Source organism: Euprymna scolopes, chromosome 14 (assembly GCF_053919585.1).
Source record: "Euprymna scolopes isolate OS-2025 chromosome 14, ASM5391958v1, whole genome shotgun sequence".
Lineage (NCBI taxonomy): Eukaryota > Metazoa > Mollusca > Cephalopoda > Sepiida > Sepiolidae > Euprymna > Euprymna scolopes.
The window spans coordinates 158,690,503-158,718,233 of record NC_136495.1 but is presented as its reverse complement, the minus strand read 5'-3'; the positions used below and the strand labels follow the sequence as shown (position 1 = coordinate 158,718,233).

At 33.3% G+C, this 27,731-nt stretch overlaps 1 protein-coding gene and 1 pseudogene across 5 annotated transcripts in view; both read right to left on the bottom strand.

The window, feature by feature from the left end:
- Positions 1-27,731, bottom strand: part of LOC145293310 (uncharacterized) — a gene marked incomplete at its 3' end in the record, with an annotated part of 166,094 nt that overhangs the window by 92,173 nt on the left and 46,190 nt on the right. For 2 of the 5 annotated variants that reach the window (XM_080139953.1, XM_080139958.1), the window contains 1 exon segment: positions 10,012-10,152. 5 annotated transcript variants of the gene reach the window in all.
- LOC145293445 (U2 spliceosomal RNA) lies at positions 7,317-7,432 on the bottom strand (annotated as a pseudogene).

Genomic DNA, 27,731 nt, shown 5'->3' with positions numbered 1-27,731 from the left:
GCTTGAAAAATTAAAATCAAAATTAAAATATATTTTATTTTTTCAGATGAGAATAATTTATATTATTTCGACTATTATCTTCATCTTCAGTGTTATTTTCATAACGTTTTTGGACGGTGTAACCTCTGACTTTAAGCTCCATCTTCTCAAATTTGAGAATCTGCTGGAAACTCAAACAAATTCTTTATTTAATCTATGGAGGTATATTGTTCTCATTCCATCAGCCACAATTGAGCATAAGTCTTTATTTTTATTATGTCCTTGTATTGTATAGACTGAGGATTTAACCTTTACCCTTTACCCTCCGGAAGTCTCACTTAGCCATGATTATTACATAGCACTTTATCCGTTCCACTACGAGTCTAAATAACACATGTATTCACTTTACTATTTGATACGGATGTCCAGTACTAGAAAGTATGTCCGGTTGGATCATCAAACGGATCAAGGTATGCTCCTATTTATCCAGACGATAAATAATGTGAATCCATGTTATAATTCTAATGACGACTGTAATCCAAATGGAAACCTTTTGTATGTTATAAAGTTTCATATCAAACAATATTTATTCTCCTTTGGTTCGTTACTTTTTGGTTACTTTATGAAATAAATTTTTAAATTGACGTGAAGTTTTATTTTTCTTGGATTTAAGTTACATAGAAATTGTCCAAAATTCATATCAACAACTTTGAGCTTTCAACCAATCAAAGAGGATTCACAACTCTCGTGTACAAAACTTACAATTTTATTCATCCAAACATTTTTCCATTATGCAACATTTTAATCACAAAACAACTTTACAAAGATAAGATTCATGACGACACTGAAATATTTTGTAAAAGCAACTGCAAAAACGACAACAATTTTAGAAAGAAGTCTTTAAAAACAACAATCATCATTTTTATCCTTGTTTATCCTTGCTTGTGACAATGGCAGTTCTGACCCTGCTACTACTTACTGAGCACCCGTTAGACTGGATAGTCCAATCCATGATCTATAAATAGAACAATTGATATAAGAGGGAAATCCAAGCTAATTACGATTAAATATCAAGGCAGATATCTGCACAAAGACAGAAATTCAGTGCCACATATTATGGCTGCTCTTCTTTACTGAAAGAGCATGGAATCTCTTGTACAGTGATGCAGTAACGTGAAAGCCAATCACTTTAGCCATTCAAGTAGAAAATAATCTAATCCATAGACAAATAGATTCGCTCGTCTATTCTCTATTTCCGCCTCAGAAATGAAATATAACTGTCTAATCTTTTTCTATGTTAACAAACTTGTTCATTTTTATAAGACTCCAATAGTTTCTTCCCCAGAACCGCAAGACTCTGGAATTCCATTCCAGGTCCCTGCTTCCCCAACAGTACTGACATGCAGAAGTTCAAGTGTAATGTGAACCGACACCTTGCTGCCCAAATCCCTACATAGTACCCCAGTAGTTGTTGCCCCTGAGAGTAGCCCCCTACACCAAAGTGGCAATTTGCCTTGTTTGGGGTGAAAATGTAATAAAAAAAAAATAAAAAAAAGACTATTACAGCCCATAACATGACCGAAACCTGAAAGACAACCGTTACAAATGACACCTGCTAAAAATCCAAAAGCAACAGAAACACATGATGCCTTTTCTACAGCTGCAGAACATTAGTGGAATTTCAGTTCCGCAAAAGACTCCTTGCCAAAGCAGTTTTTCTATAGGTGAACAAATCCTTTCCAACCTCTCCTATGCTGGTGACATCGCTCTGGTTGATGAATGTACACACAAACTCCAAGTTTTCATTAATGTATTAGCAAAGAATGCAAAAGAAATAGGATTAGCAATAAACCAAGAGAAAACAGAATGTATGCCTACAGTTAAAGCACAATTTAACCTAAACATGACTATTAACAGTAAACCCATCAAACATGTCATCCAATTAATTTATTTAGAACATAAACTGACTTTCTTCAGTGATCACAAGACGACATTGAAACACAGAATCGGGCTGGGTTGGGCGGCTTTCCAAAAGTATCAATTAAGATAAAAATGAAATGTAATAAGTCCCCAGACGTACCTCTCCATCGTACAGTATATCGATACACTAAGGCTGACTGGGATAGCTTCCGTACATTTATAACTGATCTACCTCTGCATTCCATATTTAAAAAGGATGTGTCCTCTATAGTATTAGACCTGACGGAATGGTTAATTGTAGGTATTGATCGTTTCATACCCTCGAAAAAGTTTCAGCAAAAACCTAACAGCCAGCCATGGTTCTCTCCAGAATGTGCTGCTGCCATTGCGCACAGAAATCACTTTTTCCACTGTTTCCAACGTAATAGATGTATGGAAACTAAAGCCGCTTTCAGGACTGCCAGCAACGATTGTAAGAAAGTAATAAAGAGCGCAAGATGGTTGTATGCTCAATCTGTTAAGTCCAAAGTAGCTGAGCAGCGGCTTAGTTCCCACCAGTTTTGGCAAATAGCAAACAGAATTCTGAACAGAAGTGTGCGCTCCATTCCAACTATCATCAATGGACCTGAGGTAATCTCGTCAGCATCAGACAAAGCCAAACTCTTTGTCAAGAACTTTGCAGCTAATTCTACCTTTTGCGATCAAGGCCGCCAACCCCCAATATTTCCTCCTGTATCTGAAAACACACTATGTGATATACGTATATCTGTACGTGATGTTGCCAAGCTAATCAAAAACCTTCATTCCAGTAAAGCAACTGGCCCGGACGGTATTCCAATTATAGTACTCAAAAAACGAGGGGTTTTAAAATCACGTGATGCAGATCATTATAGGACATCGCTTGATTGAAAATAAAAATATCAACCCTCCATCAAACTACTTCCCTATCCCTTCTATTTGATAAAATAGAATCTCAAATCCTTAAACTTTTTAGACATGTCAAACGATCAATCACTGGTCCATGAAAGTTATGTTTTGAGCGTATATTAGATGGCAAGAGAGGCAGAGAAAAGTCAAGGAGAAGACGGAGAGAAGATGTTTTTGATTGGACATCTTTTAACAGTTGGGCATCCACCAACTAACTTGCCCTGGATCAGAAGGAATGGCGAAAAATAAGTTGTGTGTTCGCAATCCACACAAATGGAAGCTATGACTCCTGATGCAAAAGACTTTCTCTGCATACATGATACGTCACGTGTTCGATGACCACTTGATCATTTGCCCTTTGCCAGGTTTTGGCTTTTATACTGCTTGATGATGAGCTTCCGTCACCAGTTAAGCAGGTCAATCATCCATAACCTTTTTTGTGGAAGGAGTCAATACTTATCAAGGACAAAAGTCACTTGAGAATAATAGTTAAATATGTATGAATTTTCGGTTGAATGATGAATACTACGAGATGATTGAAAATGAGTAGAAAAAAAAGAGTGATTATTCATGGGAATGATTTATGACAAGCAATTGTTAACATTGGATCTGAAGACGCCCACATTGTAGTACACAGGAAAGCAGCCCTGCAGTAATGTGCTTCACAAATGAAAACTTCTTAGGAACTCTTCATAAAAATTCCACTTAACACACTCAGGAATAATTGACAGTTTCTTTGAGTTGTGGTAAAAAAGAGTTCTGGCTGTGGATGTCTTACATGGATGAATCAGAAATTGAAACTCGGTTAAGCACCTTTCATGGAAATAAAGATACTGTAAAGAATGGACTATAAGCTGGGATCAGAGTGTTACTTGCTTGTCCGCGGTGAGAGAAGGAGAGGTACTCAACTAGGACAATTTTTTTGGTTCCAACCAGTGCCACTTTTTTTTGTGGGAGGCAGAGTTGGATCTCCCCCCACACTACATGCAAGATATTGCGTCTAAGTTTGCCCTCGCAAGGAGGCTAGTAAATAGGGACTAGCAATGTCTCTTCTGTGAGAAAGGGCTGTAGAGAACAGAATTCTCCATCCACTAGATTGCAAAAAATATTCTGAGCCACACTTCCCCAGATGTGGCGGCAACTGGATTAGTTGTTACCAGTAATGCTTCTGTGATCACACACACACACACACACACACACTTCAATGCGTGTGTGCTTTTTGGAATCTCTCGGTCGATTATTTATCTTCTAATAAGTAAAAATGTTTCAGTATTTGAAATACAAGGAATTATACTCTAAAAACTGACAGCTGCTACATTTCTGTAGATAGCTAATATTTGATTTAGTGAGATTGTTTGTTTTCTTTGTTTTAACACAAAATAAATGTCTTAACCGAGATAGTTGGAAGGAGGGGCTTAACTACCAGACTCTCGTCCAAACTTTGAAAAGTAAAAATAGACAAGTAAAGAAAATCTAAATTGTTGGAGTTATTTCAAAAATATAAAAGGAACATCTATAAATGTAATTCATACTATTTTTTGTTTTGAGTTAAAAAATATGAATGGATTATGTCTTTTTTAATTCAATATATACATATATATATATATATATTATATATATATAATATATATATTATATATATATATAAAAGGTTAAAGAATTTAGGCAATTTGCTACGGCATAATCATGTTGGCACACCAGTTCTCATTAGATTACTGAAGTTAAGTGTCATTAAGCTATGTCAGTACCAGGTGGGTGACCACTTGAGAATACTAGGTGCTATATGTAGAAAGATGCCAAAAAAACAAAACACAGCTCTGATTGCCGTAAGTATATATTACAGAATAACCTGCTAACAAATGTGTTAACATAACCCAACCTCTCATGGGCAGAAGTTCTGTTCTCCATCAAATGGTGAAGCTTTCCAGAAAGAGCATGCACATCTTGTTGCACACCTCCACAGTTAGGATGCCCCTGTAGGTATGAAGCCACAAGAGCCACTTAAGTTTTAGTGGCAATTGGCCTTTTTGGAGTGGATGAAAAAAAAAAAATGTTTCTTTTTTTAATGAAATTTTAACTTAAATGCTTTAGTTTTTTGTAAAAACAGTGAACCAATCATTTAAGCTAATAAACCCTTCTTTGAGCTTTTTTTTTTTTTGTTCAGGTTTCAATCAACTTGAATACACCAATGTATTCAAGTTGTCTCTCTCTCTCTCATATATATATATATATATATATATATATATATATATATATATATATATATATACACACACACACACACACACATGGTACAATCACGGTTCTCGTCAGATCACTAAAGTTAAGCTATGATGAGCCTGGCCAATACCAGATGGGTGACTATTTGGGAAATCTAGATGTTGTATGTACTGGGCAGAGTCACAGAAATTTCCAGGTTGGTATCTAGGGGGTGCATTAATTCACTTGGAGAGATGCACCTCAAGTCTCAAGACATGCATCTAAGAGAAGAAAAAACTGATGCAAAAACCTGCAATCTACTGAATGTTCTGTCTTATTGCAGCCATTACACCGATGGAGGTTAGCAGTAATACCAAAACTTGTGGTTGGTTCTACACAAAGCCTGTTTGGATTTCCAAACAACTTAGTTGTTGTGGCAGAACCTCATATATCAAAATCGACGGCAGAGTCTATTTTATATTGTATATATATATATATATATATATATATATATATATATATATATATATATACACACACACACACACACTAGACTTTTAGCTTGTTAAAAACAGACAAAAGTTATAGCCCCTTGATTTAGAATGAGTGTTTTATATCAAATTGATGAGTGAATATGGTTAAATTTGAGACAGACAGACATGAAATAGTATAGTAGTAATTTTGACAATTTTTCATCATTTAAACTCACCATATTGGACACCTTACTAAAATGATAACTTTGATATATTGTCTAGGCTGATTATTTCATTTCAAACACATACACCAATCCCTCACATCATTTTTTGTAATTCTTGGATATGTTACTAATTTCGACCATATTTTTTTTATAATTTAAACCAACGTTGTCGCTCAACCTTACTAAAATAATAACTTTGATACGTTTGCTTGGCTGATTATTTCATTACAAACACACTAATCAGTTAACCTCCATTTCATCATTTTTCATAATTCTTGGGAATGTTATTAATTTCGACAATCATTTTTCATAATTTATACCCATATTATCACTCCCTCCTTAATAAAATAATAACTTGGAAATATTGTCTGGGCTTATTATTTTATTACAAACACACTAATGCATGAAATCGCATTTAATGATTTTTCATAATTCTTGGATATGTTACTTATGTCGACAATCATTTTTCATAATTTTAACCCACATTTTCGCCCTTCCCTCTTTACTAAATAATAACTTTGATATATTCTCTAGGCTGATTATTTCCTTACAAACACACCAATCAATTAACTAATATTTCATCATTTTTTTTTCGTAATTCTTGGATATGTTACTAATTTCGACAATAATTTTTCATAATTTAAGCTCTCCTTATCTCCTTCCCCTTTACTTATATAATAACTTTGATATATTGTCTAGGCTGATTATTTTATTATAAACACACCAATCAATTAAATCACATTTCGTCATTTCTCGTAATTCTTGGATATGTTACTAATTTCGACAATTTTTTATAATTTAAACCATCCTCGTCGCCCTCTCTTACTAAAAAATTACTTTGATATATTGTCTGGGCTGATTATTTCATAAAACACACAACTATCAATTTACTCACACTTCATTTTTCTTAATTCTTGGCTATGTTACTCATTTCGACAATTATTTTTAATATTTTTAACATACATTATCAACCCCCCACTACTAAAATAATAACTTTTATATATTATCTGGGATGTTTATTTCATTTCAAACACACCAATCAATTAACTCACATTTCGTCATTTTTCATAATTCTTGGATATGTTACTAATTTCGACAATCATTTTTCATCATTTTAACCCACATCATCGCCCCACTTACTAAAATAATAACTTTGATATATTGTCTGGTCTAATTATTTCATTGCAAACACACTAATGCATTAAATAACATCATTTTTCATAATTCTTGGATATGATACTAATTTCGGCAATAATTTTCAAAACTTTAACCCACTATGTCGCTCCCCTTTACTTAAATAATAACTTTGATATATTGTCTGGGCTGATTATTTCATTGCCCCTTTTGGGGAGCTGGTTTTCCCCTAAATTTTTAACCGACTTCATGTTGAATTCCTTGCCTTGTGGGGAGGCAAGTAAACGAAAAAATATAATCAGAACGGACATTTTCCAGGGCATTTTGTAATTAAATCAGAAATAACTTTTTCCAGTTACTTTTCTAATACTAAAACTTTGTTACATTAAACATAGTACCTATTCACAATGCCTCCCCACGGGGCAGATTTAGACACCAAGGTCGTTTTTTAACGTGGAGAAAAAATTGTCTTAGTCGTAAAGGATTTCTCTTTCATTGAGAGAGAAGAAATTGAAATGTAGCACCTGAAGAACAGATACTACACTTTGATCTTAGCCAAAAGGCCAAGAAAGAAATCATTTTGCTTTGCCTCAACAGCGACACCAATTTTTTTTTTAATTCAAATTTTCTTTCCACTTTCCTTTTTTAGGGATGCACAGTATGATAACGGACGGAGCGATAAGTGTAATAGTAGTAGTAGTAGTAGTAGTAGTAATAATTAATTAATTAATTAATTAATAATTAATAAATAGTTAAGTCCTCCCGAACAACAATTGTAAAAATATTTTTGTGAGTCAAAAAGATTTTTCTTCGCTTTTTGATCTGCAGCAATCATCAGGAAGGTTTGGTGATCCCAGGTGCCGACACATCAGAAAGACACATAGCGAGATAGATAAGTTGTGGACACGCAGATACGCAGACACATATAGATACAGACAGACGCATACGAACATACAAAGTGATACAGTATACACATACATTTCCATTTAAAAGAACGGTCAGAATCTTAAAAAGATCTCTCGGTTGGATTACTTGAGTTAGCAGGTGAATGTTTGGCATCGGGTAGAATGCTTCATCCCCAGCTAGAACAAACTGATTAAAAAAAAAAAAAAAAAAAAAAAACGCCACTAAGAGAATTTAAATGCCTACGAGACACTATCCTCGAGTGTCTAAGTACAGGAGTTTGTCATGACAACCCGACATGAGGATTATTTCCTTAAAAGTAAACCTTGACTAAACAATAAAAATTACATAATATTCACAGCATAAAAAGATCTCTTCGTTATGACCAACCTACATTGGCTTTTACAAGGAATGGTTCACCTTTTCCAAGTAATTTTACCTTAAGTAATAGTACAAAACTGGATATTCCACCAGACTAGATGAATTCTTGTCTTGCAATCCAGTAACACCAAAGAAAGATATAACGTATTTAAATTATAAAATTGGGGAGAGGAAAAGTATGTTCCCAACTTTAAATCGGTGTTTGAGAAGCAAAATAGAACTTTACTGGAATATTCGAATATCTTTGTGTCTGATATAAAAATCAAGTGTTAGCCCTAGGAAAGAGGCTAACGCTTGATTTTTCTGCAAACTTCAACTGAAGTAAAATGAAACACCCAAAATGGATGCAGACACACAAACACAAAATAGAAAAGTGTAGTATCTGTTTTGATATCACATTTTATGTATTTTTTTTTTCAATTAGTGAAGGAGAAATCATTCTCGACTGAGTGAATTTTTATTTTTTGTCCACACCCTTCTATCCAAAGTATCCCCTTTTGAGGAGCTAGATTTTTCCACATTAGAAACTAACCATTTGTCTAATTCTTCCCTCGTGGGGAGGCAAATATATATAAAAACAGGAAGATACATAATCTATTATTGACGGCGATTTGGTATTTGTCTGAAGCCGAAACTATACTATTCACATCTATTTATGTACTATTATACTATCTTTTAACGATCAAGTCAGTGGAGTATAGTGTATTATCTGTTCTTTTGCAATGAAACCATCCTACCAGGCATTAACTCTTCCTTTGAAAATCGGGGCTGCCGTACGTCAACAAGAAATTGTCATAATCAACTTGGCAAACCCAGAGCACGTACGAACATCATACTAGTAAAATATATTAATTGAGAGCCGCATATTTTTAAGGTTTATATATATATATATATATATATATATATATATATATATATACACACACACACACTAACAAGCCACCGTTTATTAAGGCCCCGAGGATAAGGGTTAATAATTACTCTGGAGATATTTTATTTACCCCCCTTCCCTTGGCCCTTCCCTTCACAGGGAAAAGTTAGTAAGAAACTGGAAATATCCATACTTCCGAAGAAAAATGGAAAGTTCCAACTTAGAAGTGATGGGGATGGGGAGAAGAAACAATTTAGATTCTTTTTTTCTGTAGATAAAGAATTTACTTGATATAAAAAAAAAATATTACAGTTAAAAAATAAGCATTCCATTATTTGAAATCGAAAGATTAATGTTTTTGGAAAGATTCAAATTTCTTTAAAATAAAAAATGTTATAAATACCGTTTTTAGAAAAAACAAAAAAAAACATCTCTATATTAATAAACCTGTGACCACTTTTCGTGGGTGTGTGTGTGTGTGTGTGTGAATCTACGCAACTATTTGTTTTTATTTCACAATCGATTATATTAATCCACCAGAATGCATTTTTCTTTTGTAAACAAGTCAGCCATTTTAATCATTTGTTAATAGATTAAACAAAAAAATAAAATAAAAAATGAATTACTTTGTGACAGTTCAAAATTTTAAAAAGAATTTGGAAGTATTTAAACCGTCGACTTGAAAGTTATTTCACGCTTTAAATTTTTAGCAAATCCTAATGTATTCAAGAAGTTAAAGTTTTAAAAGCAATCAATATCCAATAAATTTACAAGAAATACAGATGAAAACAATATTACCGCGTTATAGTTTTGTAAAAAGTGTGGTTCAAATAATTACATGATCAATACCGCAATTAAGTTTAACTCTCAAAATCCTATTTAAAAAAAATGAATAACTTGGTAAAAAAAAGAAAGAAAATAATAAAAAATAAAAAAAATGTAACAAAAACGAAATGTTTAAACTTTTTTTACAACTTATATCGAATAATAAGTTACTTACGGTTACTGAAATGTTTATGAAGACTTTGTATAGTCAATCAGTCCCGGCGATGGTATGTGGAAGCGCGTTTTGTCAACTCATCGTCAAGTGAAAAAAAGCCGCTCATCATCACTGCGTTAAGTAGTTATAGTAGTAGCAAAAACTACTTCTACATACTATTGCTTCTTGTAGTAGTAGTAGTATTAGTAGAATATAGTACTCTTTTTTTTCTTCTTATAGACAAACTTGGAATATCTGCAAACGAACAACCAATCGAATCCTGAGTGAAGGTAATTTCTCCTTCTTCTAAAGTTATCTTACCAAAACCAATTGCGTTGTTAACTTTTCTCTCTCTTTGGGTTTGGGTGCGGGGACTGCGGGGCAGATAGAAAATGATAATTACAAAAAAAAAAAAAAAAACAGCTGATGAAGTTTCCATTATAAAGTCTGGTGAAACAATGGATACGCGCCGAAAGAATGCCTACGTGGGTAGCATAATGAAGCAAGAGCAAGGCTGCAGACCTCCCCTGAATCGTTCATGGTTAGAGTTGTGGCAAAAAGAAATCCAGAGGGGACTTGAAACACTGCTGGGATAAGCAGAGAAAAGCTGGCGTTATTTCGAAGTTTTCCTTCCTCTAAACTAGTAACACAACCAAGGCTTGAGAGTCTAGTTTACTCTACTATTTAACCTATGGGAGAATAGCGGTATAAGAAAAACTGATGAAAATAAAAAAAAATAAAAACTGAATAAATTCCATCCAAAAATTCAAACAAGGAATTATAATAAAAGAAACATTTTTAACCCATGGATTTTCAAAGATGGACTCTTTTTATCAGAGGATTTGAAAAATGTTTAAAAAAGAAAACGTTTTTTTGTAAACTAAAAAGTATTTTCAGTACAATTAAATAGAATAAAAGAACGGAAGTAAAACTCAACCAATCAAATTATTTACGAAAATTGTATGCAATAAGTTGCAAAAAGAAGAATCCGAAATCTGACTGGATTATATTGAAATAAAAGTTAACTGTGATCAAATAATCAATTAAGTTGTATTTTTTGAAGTTCAAACGCAAGAAACAATTCGAGGTGCTGACTATTGCTAAGTCCAAATAAATGAATTAGTTGAATGTGTTGGATCACTCTATCGCTCCAGTTGGTATCTCACTGCCGATGCATTCCTCCATCTGTATAAGAGCCAAATACGCCCTTAAATGGAGTAGTGGAGTACTATTGCCACGTCTGAGCAGAAACTGCTCGGCGCTCCCTATCCAGCCTTGATAGAGTTCAAAACCGGCTTCGAAACCTAGTAGGTGGTGCCCTTTTCTCTTTCCTGCAACCTCTTTCCTACAGAAGAGACGTTGCGAGCTTATCTCTGCACTATCGTTATTTACATAGCAAGTGCTCGACTGAACTCCCATCTTTGGTCTCCTCTTGCTAAACTTCCATAAAAAAACACTCGACTAGCTACAACCACTATATACGATTTCTTCCACTCTGTGTCTAAATATAAATGCAGATTCTATGAACAAAGCTTCTTTCCCAGAACTACCCGCCTGTGGAACACGGTTCCGCTGGCCTGCTTCCCAGTTGAATACAACATAGTAGCCTTCAAATCCAATGTAAACAAATTCTTGTTGAGCCGTCCCCATAAATAATCAAATTCTACACAATTTACACCTTTAACGATTTCTATACAACCACCTTACATTAATTAACCCTTATCCTTGAGTGGCCTTCGGGCCTTGATAAGTGGTGATTCTCAAGTAAAAAAATTAAAATAGAAAATATATCAAGTAATCAATCAAGTTATATCTATTATATTCAATTTTCTATTATCTCGATAAGTTCTGATGTAAAGATAACATTTATCTTTGTAATTTTAATATATCTCTATTATACTATTATAGAAAAGGAACTTTGCATATGTGTGTGTGTGTGTGTGTGTGACTGTTTCTTATAGACTCCGAAACGGCTGGGCCGAACTTTTTCGAAATTTCACACAAACGTATTTGGCAGTGTTCTTAGATACGTTTTGTATCGGAATGTCTTCGATAAGTATTGATAAGTAAAAGAAACCTGATAAAGAAACTTTGGACCACAGCTAACATCTTACGACTCCAGTGCCAAGGGACCCCCCCACCCCACCTTACGGCTGGAAATTACAAAGAGATATGTAATCGTTCATAAAACACTTTAAATGACAAAATAGTTTAAGAGAAAAACCGCAATTGTGGAGCAGTGGAGCACACAGAGATGGGTGGGCTCATTCTACTTGGGATAGTCTTCAGATGCTGTATGTATAGCGAACCCCCATTTTTAGTTTCTGAATTGGTGAGTGATTCACTGATTCACCCAGAAATTTGGTTGAGAAAAAAAACGAAAGGACTGGGATTTTTCACTATTAACCAAGAACTGCATTTAAAACAAAATCTAAGTTTTTTGTTGTTGTTGTTGTTGTTGTTGTTGTTGTTGTTTTTGTTTATCAACAGAATCTTCTCTCTCAACTGGAATCAAGTTTTCATGGGATGGGACAGGAGGATTACTAATTTTACTTTTGTTTTTTTTTTTTGTTTTTTTTTTTTTGTTTTTCTACTCGTAATTGGGATGGAAAAGGAGTCAATCGTTGGCTTTCACGTCCCTATTAACTTGCTTTTCCAACAGGAACAGAGTTAGAGGCAAAATCGGTATTTAACGTGTGGGAAAATCCATCCCCACTCCCAAAAGGGCACCGTGAATTGGAACAAAATTTGCATCTAAAAGGATTTCTTCACTGAGCGAGGGCAGAATAGATGAAGTGTATTATTAAAACGCTTAAAATTATTTATTTGAAAAAATAAATAAAAATAAAATAAAATAAATTTAATTAAAAAATATGTTAGATTTTTAACAAATTAGGCACAAGGTCATGAAAAGTATGGGAAAATGGGTGTTGGTTATCTTCTATTTATCTTACCTTGTTTATTTTACTTTTAACTATAATCCTTGCAGTAACCACAATACCACATTTACTCTCGCATCATCCTATTTAAAATATCTGCACACTTTGATCCTATGGAGTCATTTTATGACGAAACTATTACATAGGATTGGTTTGTAGAGTTCTTTTCTTGACATAGATTTCGTAAAAAAAAAAAAAAAAAATCGGTTCTACTTAAACCATAAAGGTAGCCATGACATGTGCTGCCACTTCAAACCAGTGGACATGAAAGCAATGGCAACCAAGAAATGACTTCACATTTGCCAAACCTCCCTTCAAGTCTTGTAGGTATTCCATGTGTAATGCGAGTCTTTAAGACAAGCTTAGATCTGATAACCTCAGAGTTTGACACAAGATCGAATTTTCCTGTGGGCAAAAAAATTCAGCTCCCAGAAAGGTGCTCTTTGGATTGAGGCAAAAATAAATGTCTCAGTCTAGAACAATTTCTACTTCACTGATGAAAAATAGAATAGATTGGAATGTAGTATTGATACTACACTCCAATCTGGACAGCATAAGGAGATGTAAACAGAACAGGAGACTTAACTGGTTGGGTCACATTTAAAGAATGATAGAAAGTGCTTGGGTTAGTAGATGTTGAGTTAGCAGGCAAAGACCAACGAAAACAGAAGAGGAAGTGATATGGTTGAATTTGGGAGGAAGAGGGATAAATAAAGACCTGACCAGAGATTAGTTAGTTGGAAAGTCAATTTTTAAGCCATCCAATGTATGAAACCATGTAAAAAATCCGAATACCAATGTTTTTAGTGTATTTAAATATGATACAAACCGACTGACCCTTGTTTTTTTTAATCAAGTAAGTTATTAAAATACACACACATGCATATGTTGACCTTTCTTCATACTCTCGATAAAAGGAGTTATTTTTTTTTTTAGTTTGTAGAAAAGAATAAAAAATCTACTTCCACAATAATTTATTAATGAAAGACTTATAATTATAGATACCGTATATTTTGGTGTATAAAGCGACCGTCAGATAAGACGAGCTACAAAAAATTGTAGCAAATTTTAATAAATTTATCCATATATCAGTTGTATAAGACGACTGCTAAATCACGAAACCGTGTTTTTTTTTTTTCAGCCTAGGCTAGATGTTGCAGTGCACCACCCGGTATTTTATGAAGTATTGGTTTTAAAGATTTTTTTTTTTTTTTTTTTTTTTGCTTTAAGGGTCTCTTATACGCTGAAATATACAGTATTTGAAATAATCTTTAATTTTCATCTCTCCTGAACACTAAATTTAAAACAGCAGTTACAATAGGGAAATGATATGTAGACACAGAATATAGATTTAAGCGAATAATGCTAAGTCAGACGTATCACTGCTGGTTCAATCATGAACACCATAATAGGCCACTGAAAAGCGTCGTCAGTGACATCTCTGCATAGATCATTAGAGAGCTCTGTTTTTTTTTTGTTTTTTTTTCAAGATCATATACTTTTCACCACGCTGATGCGATCAAAGACGATTAGTCTCTGATCCACCCTCTTGTAACACATTTTCAGATCCTGGATATTTATATCGTTAGCACCCCACACAAACTCTCCTGGCTCGTTCCTAATTGGTGATTCTTAAAGCCAAATTGCATAAAGTGGCGAATCGAATTGAGAAATCTGCAGATACAGTAAAAATTCAATAACTCTCCCATAAATGTTTAAATTGGTCAAGTAAAATATTGTTACAAGAAAAAATACAATAAACTAGTATTACTTGAGAAAATATAACAACTATAATCAAATCAAAAAGTATAGATTTTCGTGTAAAGGCATATTAATTATAAAGTTGTTTGAAAAGGATAAAATATAGTATTCATGAGAAATGGAGAAGATGGGCCTTCTGTAACTATAATCTGGTAGAAGTTTGGATTCAGAATACTTTCCAATAACCATGGGACTGTTTCCCTGCTGAATACAACATGTTTGTTTTCAAGTCTAATGTGAACAAATACTTATTGAGCCACGTTCTAAATGAAATAAATTCTGCCCATTCCATACACCGTTGCTATTGAATATCGAAAGATCACTAAACAATTCGCCAAAGACAAATGGCTGATCCTAAGAATGCTAGAAAGTTTAATATATGAAATGAAAAAAGAATTTGAAAAAGAAAATGGAGATATGTAAAGTCTGAAAAAAAAAATAAATAAATAAAAATAAAAAAATCTAAAAACAATGTAATGCGCATACCGCCCCCAAATAAAAGAATAAAAACGATGTGGATAATGTCTCGTACACACACACACATATACAAGAACAAAGAATTAATGAAACATGTTAAAACACTTTAGATCCTGGATATGACCTTAAATTAAATCCAGTGGTGAGGCCCCAGCTTGCAGGCTTTGGGGAGTGTGGAGCCACCCTTTAATTGCCATTGCTCCCAGGCCCACTCTGACCCGGAGTGGTAGTACCTGTTTTCTTCAAAATCTTTGGATTCGGCATTAAATAACCCGAAAAGGGTTGATATGCCGTAAAACAGAAACAACCAACCAACTAAAACACTTTAAGAATAGTTAAAAAACATATTTAATTTTCAAAAAAAAGGAAACACAAATTAAGTAGATTGTCCTTAATCCGCAGAGATTTGAAAGGAATACTTTCCTTCTCATCAGAGGATAGGAGTTAGGAAAATGTGGAATCGAATTTTGCTTGCAAAGTGTGCATATATATATATATATATATATATATATATATATATATATATATATATATATATATATATTATAATAATAAAAATTACAATAAGTTTACCAAGGTAATCAAAATGGTAAACTTAAAATATATTGTAAATATTAAAGAGTTAATATTTACAAGTAAAATAAACTCAGCCAAATGTAAAAGCTCAATAAAACCGAAAAGGAAATAGAGCTTATAATATGAACAAATGATTAATAAAACATGTTAAAAGACATCTTGAAAAAGAGTTAAAAACATATTTAATTTTAAAATTATCATTTTTCTTTTGCCTCCTGTTCCCCTTACCTCACCTTTTTTCTTTAACCAAGTAAAATCTGGGACTTAAATTTCATTAAATACTTTTATATGCAAAATCCTATCCTGCATTTTGCTAATTCCTGCCCTCTGATGAGAAGGAGAGTATTTTTTCGAAACTCCGCGGATTAAGGACTATCCACTTATCTTGTGTTTCCTTTTTTAAAATTAAATATGTTTTTAACTCTTTTTCAAGATGTCTTTTAACATGTTTTATTAATCATTTGTTCATATATGTGTGTGTGTGTGTGCATATTTTTTTTTAAATTTAAAACCCATAAGAACTTTACATTTGCTTCACGCCAGTCATGGCATATTTTCTTCCCTCAAAATTTGAAAACCGTTTTTAACCTTTTTAATTTTTGCATTTTAATTCTTCTTGCCTGATGAAATCAAATATGATTAAAATAGACTGCACATCGTAGCAAGATACGACTGTATTTACATAAAGAATAATAACATATATACCTAACGTTATACAAATAAAAATATATAATTGAAGATTATAATAATTATAACCTTTTGCTTGAGAGACTAGTGTTTGGTCGAGTAAAGTCATATGAAGTAATTTTTGTGTTATAAAGTCCACATATATTCAAGCTTTTTTATTTTTAATTTTTTTTATAAAAAAACGATCGATGTTTAATAGCGATTGTTAAGATTTTACAAAACTCAAAAATATTTAAATTTCCACAAAGAGTTTCAATCCTCTTTGCATTAAATTAAATATAGCCTACATTTTGAGCGCTTACACTGATCAGTAGGTGTTCTAAAATTCATAATATGTTGATTAGTGCAGGGGTGAATCCTATGTGTACATATATATATATATATATATATGCCTGATAGGTCCTGAACTGTCATCTAGGCTTCAACCTCTGTCCCATCGACGAGATGTTGCATCCCTCTGTCTGTTCTACAAATACTTTAATGGTGAATGCTCTGACGAACTGCAAACACTTGTACCTCCCCGACGTAACTACCCCCGACAAACCAGACAAGCTACTAAGTCTCATCCCTTTACAGTGGAGATCCCTAGGTGCAAGAAAGCCTTTTAATCCAATAGTTTCTTCCCCAGAACTGCGGGTCTTTGGAACTCCCTTCCGGGATTCTGCTTTCCCAACTGCAATGATATGCAGAAGTTCAAGTGTAATGTTAACAAACATCTTTCTACTCTTCTCCCTTCATAATGACCCCGCTAATTAATTCCCTAATAGTAGCCCCCTGCTTCAAAGTGGCACTGTGCCTTGTTTGGGGTGAAAATTGAATAAAAAAAAAAAAATAAATAAAATATTCCTTTTGGATTTTGAGACACAATCATTTGTAAAAAAAACAAAAAAACAAAAAAAAACTACTGTTGATTTTAACTAGGTTTGCTTGAATGAAAAAATGCAACGATAAATATTCGTATAATTTTATTCATACCAATATTATTGGCTACATATTCGAAATTCTGCATTATTAGGCCACTAGTCTCAACTTGAGAAATGATATATTGGTCTGATCAAGGTGGGTGTTGAAAGAAATTACAGTTGAAACATGTATGCATATATGTAGCCAATAATGTTTGTATAAAAAAAAAGAAAATTATACAATCATACAGTTCTTCCTGTGATCGAGCACAATTTTACAAGCACTGGAGTTTAATCAAATTAGCATCTAGAAAATCACAGCTAAGTGTAACATACGTTTTAATGATTTTTAGTTTATGCAGATTACGTATTATTATAAAGTCATTACTCTATTGATTATTATATTGTACCCAATATATAGTTGCGATTTCAAAAGCACAAGATGAATTTGGGTGCCATCAGCTAGAATTGAAACCAAAACATTTAGTATCCAGCCTTAGTCGATACCATTTCAGCTATCATCAGATGAATAAGAAATAGTTAAAAATAAGCAGACTTTATAACATAAAAAAATCGATAGAACATTAACTCAATAATACAGGGTGACCCGCCCCCCCCCAAAAAAAAAAACCCAAAAAAACCAAAAAACAAAAGAGGCCATCTAAACCATATGCTGTAGAACGGAGAAAAAAAAAAAAAGAAAAAAGGCCAAAGACCCTAGTGGTTTGATGTGATATTTTTAATATAATAAACTAGTTATGACCAAAGTTTAATTTCATTCGGACAAAACACTAAGAAACGGGGCCTAATTAGAGCTGGGACCGTTTTTTATGGGTCACCCTGTAATATATACAAAATCTGCAAAAATGAAAATATATTTGACCGGGCTTTACCGGGCGTTCGTGCTAGCTTAGATAAAAACTTTTGCAGTTTTAACAAAAAAGCTACAATAATATCAGAGCGTCTCCATTTATACTGAACATCTACAGAATGCCAACATCAATATATTACATATGAATGAGTCTCCTGTGGAATTTCCACAGATCCCACTAGTAATATATAAATATCTGAGAGAAAAGTGCTTGGTTAAGTAACGTCATGTAAAAGAACAATTGTGTTAGAAAGACAACATACCTTTGAGCTTTTGTTTTTTACTGAGTAGTCATAATTGCGATTTAAACTAATATTTGAGACCTTCCACAATATTCACAGCAAAATATGTGAGGGGGATGATGATTGGTGGCGTTTTGATGACGTCCAAAGATGAAATCAACGTCATTGTTACATGGCTACTCATGAAGAGGACTTCCTCCAGAAACTGTTCACAGTAAAAAGTGGAAATACCATTTAAAGAAACAAAAAAAAACACTTTTTTTAAATATTTCCTATTAAACAGGATATATGGTTCAGTGTTTATCATTACAACCTGCACTCGTGGCGCTGTTATTGCAGCTATTGCAATATGAATCCAACTGTCAACTATAGAGATATAAGTAGGATGGACTAGAGTCTCAAATTATAATAGGGTAACCAGTAGTAATGGGACGATTCCAATATTTTTACCCTGATTCTGATACAATTACCGATTCTGATTCTTTTATAATCTCTTGATATTTAGCTATATAGAGTTATTTTATTTTTATTTTTTTTTAAATTACCGTAAAAAGTCATGTGATATGCGCAAGCATAAAAAATACACATTGTGTGTGTGTGTGGGGGGGCTATTGATTTTAGTTTTACTGGTAGCTAAAAAAATAAAAAATAAAAATAAATAAAAAAAATCAATAAATATTTCTCATTTTGAGTACAACAATGTAAAATTAAAAAATTAAGTTTCAAACAAAAAAAAAAAAGGAGAAAGTTAAAAGAATCGTTTTTGGCATTGGAAAATAGGCACAAATTTTTTCCAATCCCCCCCCCCCCCCGCCTAAAAAAATTGGATTTTTCCAGTTTCCAATTAATCATCCCAACACTAGTAACCAGTGTAGGAGAAGATATTGAGGGTAGGGAGTGGTTACAACTAGACGATTGGTTTTTGCAAATATTTTAGAGGATGAGGTTGATCATAGATCAAAGCTCAGTCGAGCACCTCTCATAGAAATAACGATAGAGCAGAGATATACTTGCAACGACTCTTGTGTAGCCTTTTAGTGCATTGTATTGAGCCATTTCACTTTCGATTCTCTTTCCCATCTATTTCTATTTCTTATTTTTCTTTCTCTTCTTCTCCCTTAATGTGTGTGTGTCAAGGGTTACTTAGCTGCTGAAAATGCAGCTTTAATCACAAGTAAATAATTTGGCGCTTCTACACTATTGGGGCGAAATTTCGGAAATCGTAAAACTGAATTTTACATGAAAACAATGGTATCTATGTATTCCTCGTATTTTTACGATGATTATATCCAAAAATCACGAAAATCGATCGGGTAGAAAATTATTTATCAAAGAAAATAAAAAATAGAATTTGATGAAAACAATCGTAAGACACAAAGAGGTAATTTTCCATTTCAATTTAAACAATATGGCGGCAATTTTTCACCTACTACCAGAATTAAAGTTGTCTTTTTTAATAATTCAGTAATATACAGGTAACTCCGACAGTATAATTTGGAAGCTACCATTGTAACTTATTAGAATTGACAAAAAAAATAGCAGTTGAAACCAATGTTTTTATCTGAAAACTCCATTTATCAAATACAAAATCTCGTCCCAACAGTGTAGATGCGCCAAATAAGATACATCCTTTCAAACTGAAACGTAACAAAGGAATAACATTTGAAAAATAAATTTAAAAAAAAAAAAAAAAAAATTTTTTTTAAAAAGGCATTTTAAACGGAATATGTTTACTGAAAAAAGAACATCTGTAAGCGAAACTTTCTAAAGGCTTCCAGAACTGATCTTCCTCTCCAATATAGAGTTCATGTGCCAACAGCTAACCCCCTCCTCTCTCTTCTAGCTTAATTTTTTATTAATCCAAAATGGATCAATTTAAATACCCGCAACTAATCTCACCCAAACGTATATTTTATGAAAAAGCAGTACCTATGCGGAATACAAGCCATGTTGTAATTTAGAAACCCATTCTTAAATGAGGTGAGGGGAGGCTTCTTTTTGTTTTTACTATTTTGCATTTTCACCTAATAATTTAATAAACAAAAGATATTGTAAAAATTGAATTTAAATTAAAAATACTATAAAAATAAAATTAAAATAGTATGGTGCGTATTCTCCAGAAGTTACAGAAAAGTAAAAAAAAAAAAAATCTTACCAGTTCCAAATTTATTTTAGGTAAGTGCTGATAATTTATTGACTAGTGGCGCAACGGATAAAGTCTAAGTTAACTTATTCTAAGTGACAATTACTAAGACTAAATTAAGACTTGTACCTTTAGTTCGGAATTTCAGAAGCCAGAGTTTTGACAGAATGCATTTGAAAAATGTCAACGGTTACATCCTGAAACATTATGAGCAGAATATGCAAGCTGAGAAGAGTGAAGAATCCAAATCTTAATCAAAACTCGATATATTTTATATTTGTTAATATTAGTTCGCAATAAGTCGAAATAATTAGTTCGCAATAAGTCGAAATAATGATGTATTATGAAAGAATTTAAAAAAAAAAAAAAAAAAATTCTTAAACTAAAGGTCATTATTGAACATGACCTTCTGCTAACAAACTACCAGTTTCCAAAGTTGGTCATGTGAAGATGGCAGAGAATTCAAGAGGCAAAATGCTATGAATTTGAGATTAACAGGAATAATATAAATTAAAAAGCAGACACGGTGTTCACATTACATTTCCATATACCATTTGTGTGACATGATATGCGGGCGATGCCAGGTAACCAGCAACTATAGCATCACCATAAGACAAGTCAGTAGAGTCACATAAGCCAAAAGGGAAATAGAACATGTCATTGAGGTAAGCCAATCAGCGACCCTTTATTTTGTTTGACGTGCGTGAGTGAATAACACCTACGTATGGCCAACGATGCAGGAAAATGTCTGCGAGACACTTTCCTGCTTTGATCGAGCATCGTAAGGTGTGCGGAAAGTCGTTCGCGTCTGAACAGAAAAAAATTACTCCATGTGGTTTGATACGGTTGAAAGAAGATAGAAAAAAAAAAAACAACCATTTATGTAATCGTGAAGAGGATGACTCCCTGAATGGCTCAAGGCCATCAATTGAGAGTACTGAGAACATGAAATGAGGAAGGAGAGAGGGATGGAAAAATATTTCAATCTGAACGGAATTTAAGGCGGAATTTCGGCATTCATGGCGATCCGAACTGATAAACACGACTCCCCATAAGGCCATCAAACATTTGAAAACTGATTTTTATTTTGTTTGAACCAAAAACTCTGTTGAACTGATTTCATATTGCGGACCAGACTTAGAGGCATAAGGTCTCATACTTCCTCAGAACGTTATATATGGATTAATGTTCCATTAAGGTGCCATCAACTAAAATCGAAACCAAAATATATAGCTCTCCAGCATTATTCATTAATTATTTGAGCTAAGTCGATATACATATAAAAACGTTAAAAATTAATCTAGTTAAATGTATATTTGCGCAAGCATAGAAGAGTCAACTTACGCTTGCCAAGTTCCAATTTTTTTTCAATTTGGACCTCTTAGCAGCTATTTTTATCAGCAAAAACGAAATCAAATTTGTTCCACGGGTCCAAATCCCATATATGTGAAGCTTCAAGTTTGTAGACCAAAAATTGACAGAGTAATTTGGTAGATAACGTTCTACACAGACAAATAAATGCATGTAAAATTGAGAAAAGCATACTTGAAATATGTCAAAATGATGTGAACATGTATATATATATATATATATATATATCGACTGGCGTTAATCGTGAGGTATTTAATAATTATTATAGTAAATAATGTCAGCTCCTTTAAGAAACTTGTTTCTTATCGTTGAGCACTTTCAGGTGTAATAAAGTCGGTCAACTTAACTCGTTAATGATTAGATCTCTCTGACTGACGTTAAAAGCCTTTAATAAGAATAAATGTTTAAATTCAACTGTATCTTGGTTGACGGTAATCTTGTGGTTCGGGTCCTTGCTAATGAAGCCAGACATGGTTTCTGTTGCCGGGGTTCGAATGTTAATCGTGACACCCTGCACTGAAGATTCCCGAAAGGATGAAACGCTAGTGTCTGTAGGTATTTAATTATTATAGTAAATAATAATATTATATAGTTTCTAATTCTTTGAGATGAGGCGAAGCTTCATAATTTGTGTATTCATTTTTTGCGGACTTTTGCCCTCATTTTCATAGTTGTTGTTTCACTGTGTTTCGGCCAACTCATCTTCTGGCCTTTTTAACATGAATAACCATGAGCAGATCAGAATGCCGAGTCTTGTAAATGTATTCCCAGTAATTACTGCTGTCCATAGTTGTTGTCTCACGTTTTGGCCAACTAATCCTCTAGCCTGCTTGGGTAGGATTGAAACTGCTGTCTTCAAACAATGTTCACCTGGAACCATAGTGGAAAGCAGTAATTACTGGGGATACAATTACAAGACTCAGCATTCCTATCTGGTCATGGTTAATCATCTGAAGGTCAGAGGATTTAGCCGAAACATATTGAAATAACAATTATGAAGATGAGGATAAGTCCACAAAAAAAAAAAAAAAAACATGTGAATAAGCTGAAACAAAACAATAGCAACCAAATTTTACTCGATTTGGCTTATTTACATAATACTGACACATTTCAAGCATACTTTTCTCAATTTTACATGCATATTACTAACTAGATTTTAAATGGAAATGATTCCTCGTTTAGTAACATAAGCAAAAGTCTACACCGATTTTTTTTTCTCACATTCTTGACAGCGACCTTTAAACATTACCAAATGGAATACTGTCTAAACAAGAATTGTTCTTCTCATTTTACAAGAATTGGTTAAGAGTTTAGATTTGCTAAAAGTGGTCACTGCCCACGTGTAAAATTATAGATGTCATTCTTAGATGAGATGCCACAGACGAACGGGATGCATCAAAATGTTTGTACGCTCAAGACAAGATAAACAATTTCTTGGAAGTTTTGTAAACAATGGTTCAAGTGGATGAAGCAGACGAACAGGAAATGTTTAGAAATGGTGAAAGAAGTAATAAATAAGATGCCAACCAAAGAAATGAAAAAAAAAAATGTTTAGAATCTAAAGTTGCATTTACAAAAAAAAAAAAAAACTTTTTAGAATCTTAAGTTGCATTTACAAAAAAAACAAAAAACTGTTTAGAATCTAAAGTTGCATTTACAAAAAAAAAAAAACTTTTTAGAATCTAAAGTTGCATTTACAAAAAAAACAAAAAACTGTTTAGAATCTAAAGTTGCATTTACAAAAAAAAAAAAAAAAAACTGTTTAGAACCTAAAGTTGCATTTACAAAAAAAAAAAAAAAAGAAAAAAAATTTGCGCAGTTAAAAATTTCAGAAATCACTTTCAACGCGTCTTTAATATTTTTTTGAGAAAACGATAAATATTTAAAAAAAAAAAAAGGTGTTCAATCGCTAGAAATGAAGACTGCAAGGTGTTGTTTTGTTAAAACATGCATCCATAAGTGCTTCTTAATGGAAAATTGTACAGTAAGATGTTTGTTCACATTACATTTAAATTTCTGCATATTAGTACACACAGAGAAACAGGGAGCAAGGATGGCATTCCAAAGGCTGGCAGGTTAAGAAAAGAAGCTATTAGAGTAGAAAGCCTTACTCATTTTTAAGAAACCATTTTTTTTTTTTTTTCCAAAGAGGCTAACCAATTTCTTGGATAGTTTTAGCTAAATATTTTTTGCATTGTAATTTTTCCCTGCCGTTTGCAACACGCATCTATACACCAGCTAAACATGCAGTATTGTATGTATTTACAATTTTACCTATTGAATTTTTTGCAAGCCAAGCCCAAAATGAGACACATTGTTTATCTTAAATGGGACAACTGAAAAGAAAGTAAAGATGTTGTAATAAAAAACAGCAAAATTCTAAAGGTAGTTTTGTAATGAATACAAACAATGAACTGATGGACTCGGCTGCACAGAGATTTATTATTTCATTTTTGGTCCACCAATAAAATGGGGAGGGGACCTGTAAATCCACCCTTGTCTGTTCGTCCATTCATCTTTCCACACTTTTCTCAATAACTATGTCTTGGAATCTTTTGAAATTTTGCACAAACATTAAAGATGATATGAGTAAAAAAGTAACAGAACGCATTTTCCGGGAAAACTCTGGTTGACCCCCCCCCCCCCCCGAGTGTCTTTCGGGTTAAAATGGTTAAAATTCACTTTTGTGTTTATTAAAAAAAAAAAAAAAAAAAAAAATTTGATGCCTTGGATTTTTTATAAAACTTTCTGAAAAGTTTTAACTAACTTATTTCTATATAATTTTGTTCGTCTATACTTTGCGATAATTCTTGTATGTGCCCCAGGGGCTCTTTTAGGGCTAATAAAAACATTCCATTTTTGGGACTATTTTACCATATTTGTCCAAAATTTTCTGTGTATGTCTAGCAGTTTTGCATGGTGCTGAACTGAAATTTAAATATGTTAAGACCTTGGGAACTTTCGGGGCTAAATGAAGGTTGGGAGGGGGGACAAATGCTGAACTTGGTCGTTTTTTTTTTAATGCCTCGTTCACTGTGCACTCCCGGGGGACCATGTATGCTCCACTTGTTCTTATTCAGACAACTGTTCTAATCTTGACTTTTATTCGCACAACGTTTCCACGAATGTAAGCTCTGACCTTCAAGTGTATTGTGTCTAATTCAAGAATCTTTCATTTATTTATTGCGGACTATTGTCTTCATCTTTTTTTTTTTTTTTTGTTTCATGACGTTTTGGCCAACTATTCGTCTGGCCTTCATCAAAGTTAGGAATCTGTACAGGATTTTGAACAGAACCCTTTATTTAATCCACAGGAGTAACAAAACTAACATACTCTTATTCTGTCAGCTTTGTGGATCCGTGGTGTAACAAATAAACTACTAAGTAAATTCAGTTCTAAGCAATACTCTTCTGGAGGTTGAAGGTTCAATCCTCAGTGTGAACACTAGCAAAGCATGATTACCCCTCCCCCGTTATTTTTTATGCATTTCGTACAAGTTTGATTAAAATCAGTTACAAACACATACACGTAGGCATGCGTGAAAATAGGTGGTTCTTCCATTTCAACAAAGTGCCCAAGGCATTCAATGACTTCTTAGTCCCATCATTACCGAGGGGTCACTATTATTCAACACTTTGTTCAAGCATAACATTAAAAAAAAAAAAAAGAGATAAAAAGAGGGTGTACTAGAATTACAACTTTCTGACCCTACTTAATCAGATTCCTGGGGTAGTGATGGCCATAACAGATGAGGAATGAATCCTAAAAAGCTAATGACAAACTCATATTGCTTAAAAGTTATCCCATCATTGGCTGATCATGAACTGTTTATTCTAGAGGGTTTAACGATTATAAACACAGAGTCGGATAGAGGGAGGAGTAAAATGCAACAAGATTGCTTAATGCAATCAAAAAAGTACTAGTGGGACCTGTGGAAATTCCACAGCAGACTCTTTCATATGTAATTGATATTTATATTGGCATTCTGTGCATGTTCAGCATCAATGGAGATGCCCTGATATTATTGAAGCTCTTTTGTTAAAATTGCAAAAGTATTTATCTAAGCTTGCTAGGATGTCCGGCGTAGGCCAGTCGTAAAATAGGCTTAAATATGATATTTCAATTTATGCAGATTTCGTATATATTATTATAGAGTCAATTTTCTATTGATTCTTATCTATATATATAAAAGGCAAAATGTGTGTGATCATTTCGTGTATGTCTTCAAAAGGCTTTTCTCGCACACGGTCCCGGGTTCGTTACTATCGCTTAAAACTGTGTATATAGGTTCTATATAATAATATCTAGGAAAGCGCGTAGCGTATAGATTTATTTACGTCGATTTTTACAAAATTATTGCTATTTTGGCTTCTCGCGTGTTGATCGGGCTTTTTAGTATAAATAAAGTGAAACTAAATTCAAACGACGTCTTCTCGGCATTGCGCCGGGAAAAACGTCCAGAAGCAATCAGCTTTGATCAGACAGTTCTGGACAATTGGGAGCTGCTTTCCCCCTCCCCAACATCTGTTGGGGGAAGAAACAGTTAAATTTTGGTAAACAAATCCAAACGCTGTGTGACTTCTATTTGACCTTCTTAATTAGGTCAAATGGAAGCAGCAGAGTTAACTTTTATTGCGCACGCCTGTTTTTATAGTTAAATAACCTGCTTAATGTTGTCTGTCGACGTGGCTCAATGGGTAATGTAGTACGGGTTTTTTTCACACATTAATTTCCAACTCAAGGTTACGGGTTCAATTCTCATACCTACCTACCAAAACATTTTTTTTATTATTTAACCCCCCCCCCCGGAGTTTTGATTTACCTCAAGACACCCGGGCATCGCCGGGTACCCCCCGCTAGTATATTATAAAATTGTAATTTCAAAAATATATCTTATGAAGAATTCTCGATAAAATTATTTATTACAAGAAATGGAGGGTCATAACAATTAAACAGCAGTCACTCAGAAGAAAAAAGATGTAAATGTGACACAAAAAATAACACGCACGCTATCGTATTATGATATAAAAAAAACTTTTTTGTTTTTACTCTTTCACCTTAAACAAAGCATATTGTCACTTGGATAGAAGGGTTTATTAACTGGGATTATGTCAATAGGGGACTATGTGGGGAGTTGAGCTGTGAGATGTCTGTGTTACATTTAACTTTTGCATGTTAGCAGTTTGTGGGAAGAAACAATTAGAGTAAAAGGCTTTCTGGTATCGATTGACCTCAACAGGGGTGGGATTTTGCTGCTTATGGGGTTGGGAGTAATGATGAAATAAATATTGAATACTTCACCAGTGATATTTAGATGCAGATTTTTATCTATTAATTTCTGAAGAATTCTTGAACATTGCCATCGAGCATGCATATACGTACACTAAAATAGCGATACATTGTTAAAAAGTGTTATAATCAATGGAAAATATTAAAAAGTGTTATAACTAGGGCCATGACAACAGCATATTCTTTCCCTTATTTTGACTCTCTGGTATATATTCATTGATATTTTATGTGGAGTGATGTGATTCTTGGTTGATTAATTGTGTCGTACTGTGTCGGATATACACTCGAGAGTAAAAGCAATGAAAAGAATATGCTGTTGTCACAGCCCTGGTTATAAGCAATACTAAAAAGTCTTATAACCAATGGAAAAATACTAAAAAGTCTTATAACCAATGGAAAAATACTAAAAAGTCTTATAACCAATGGAAAAATACTAAAAAGTCTTATAACCAATGGAAAAATACTAAAAAGTCTTATAACCA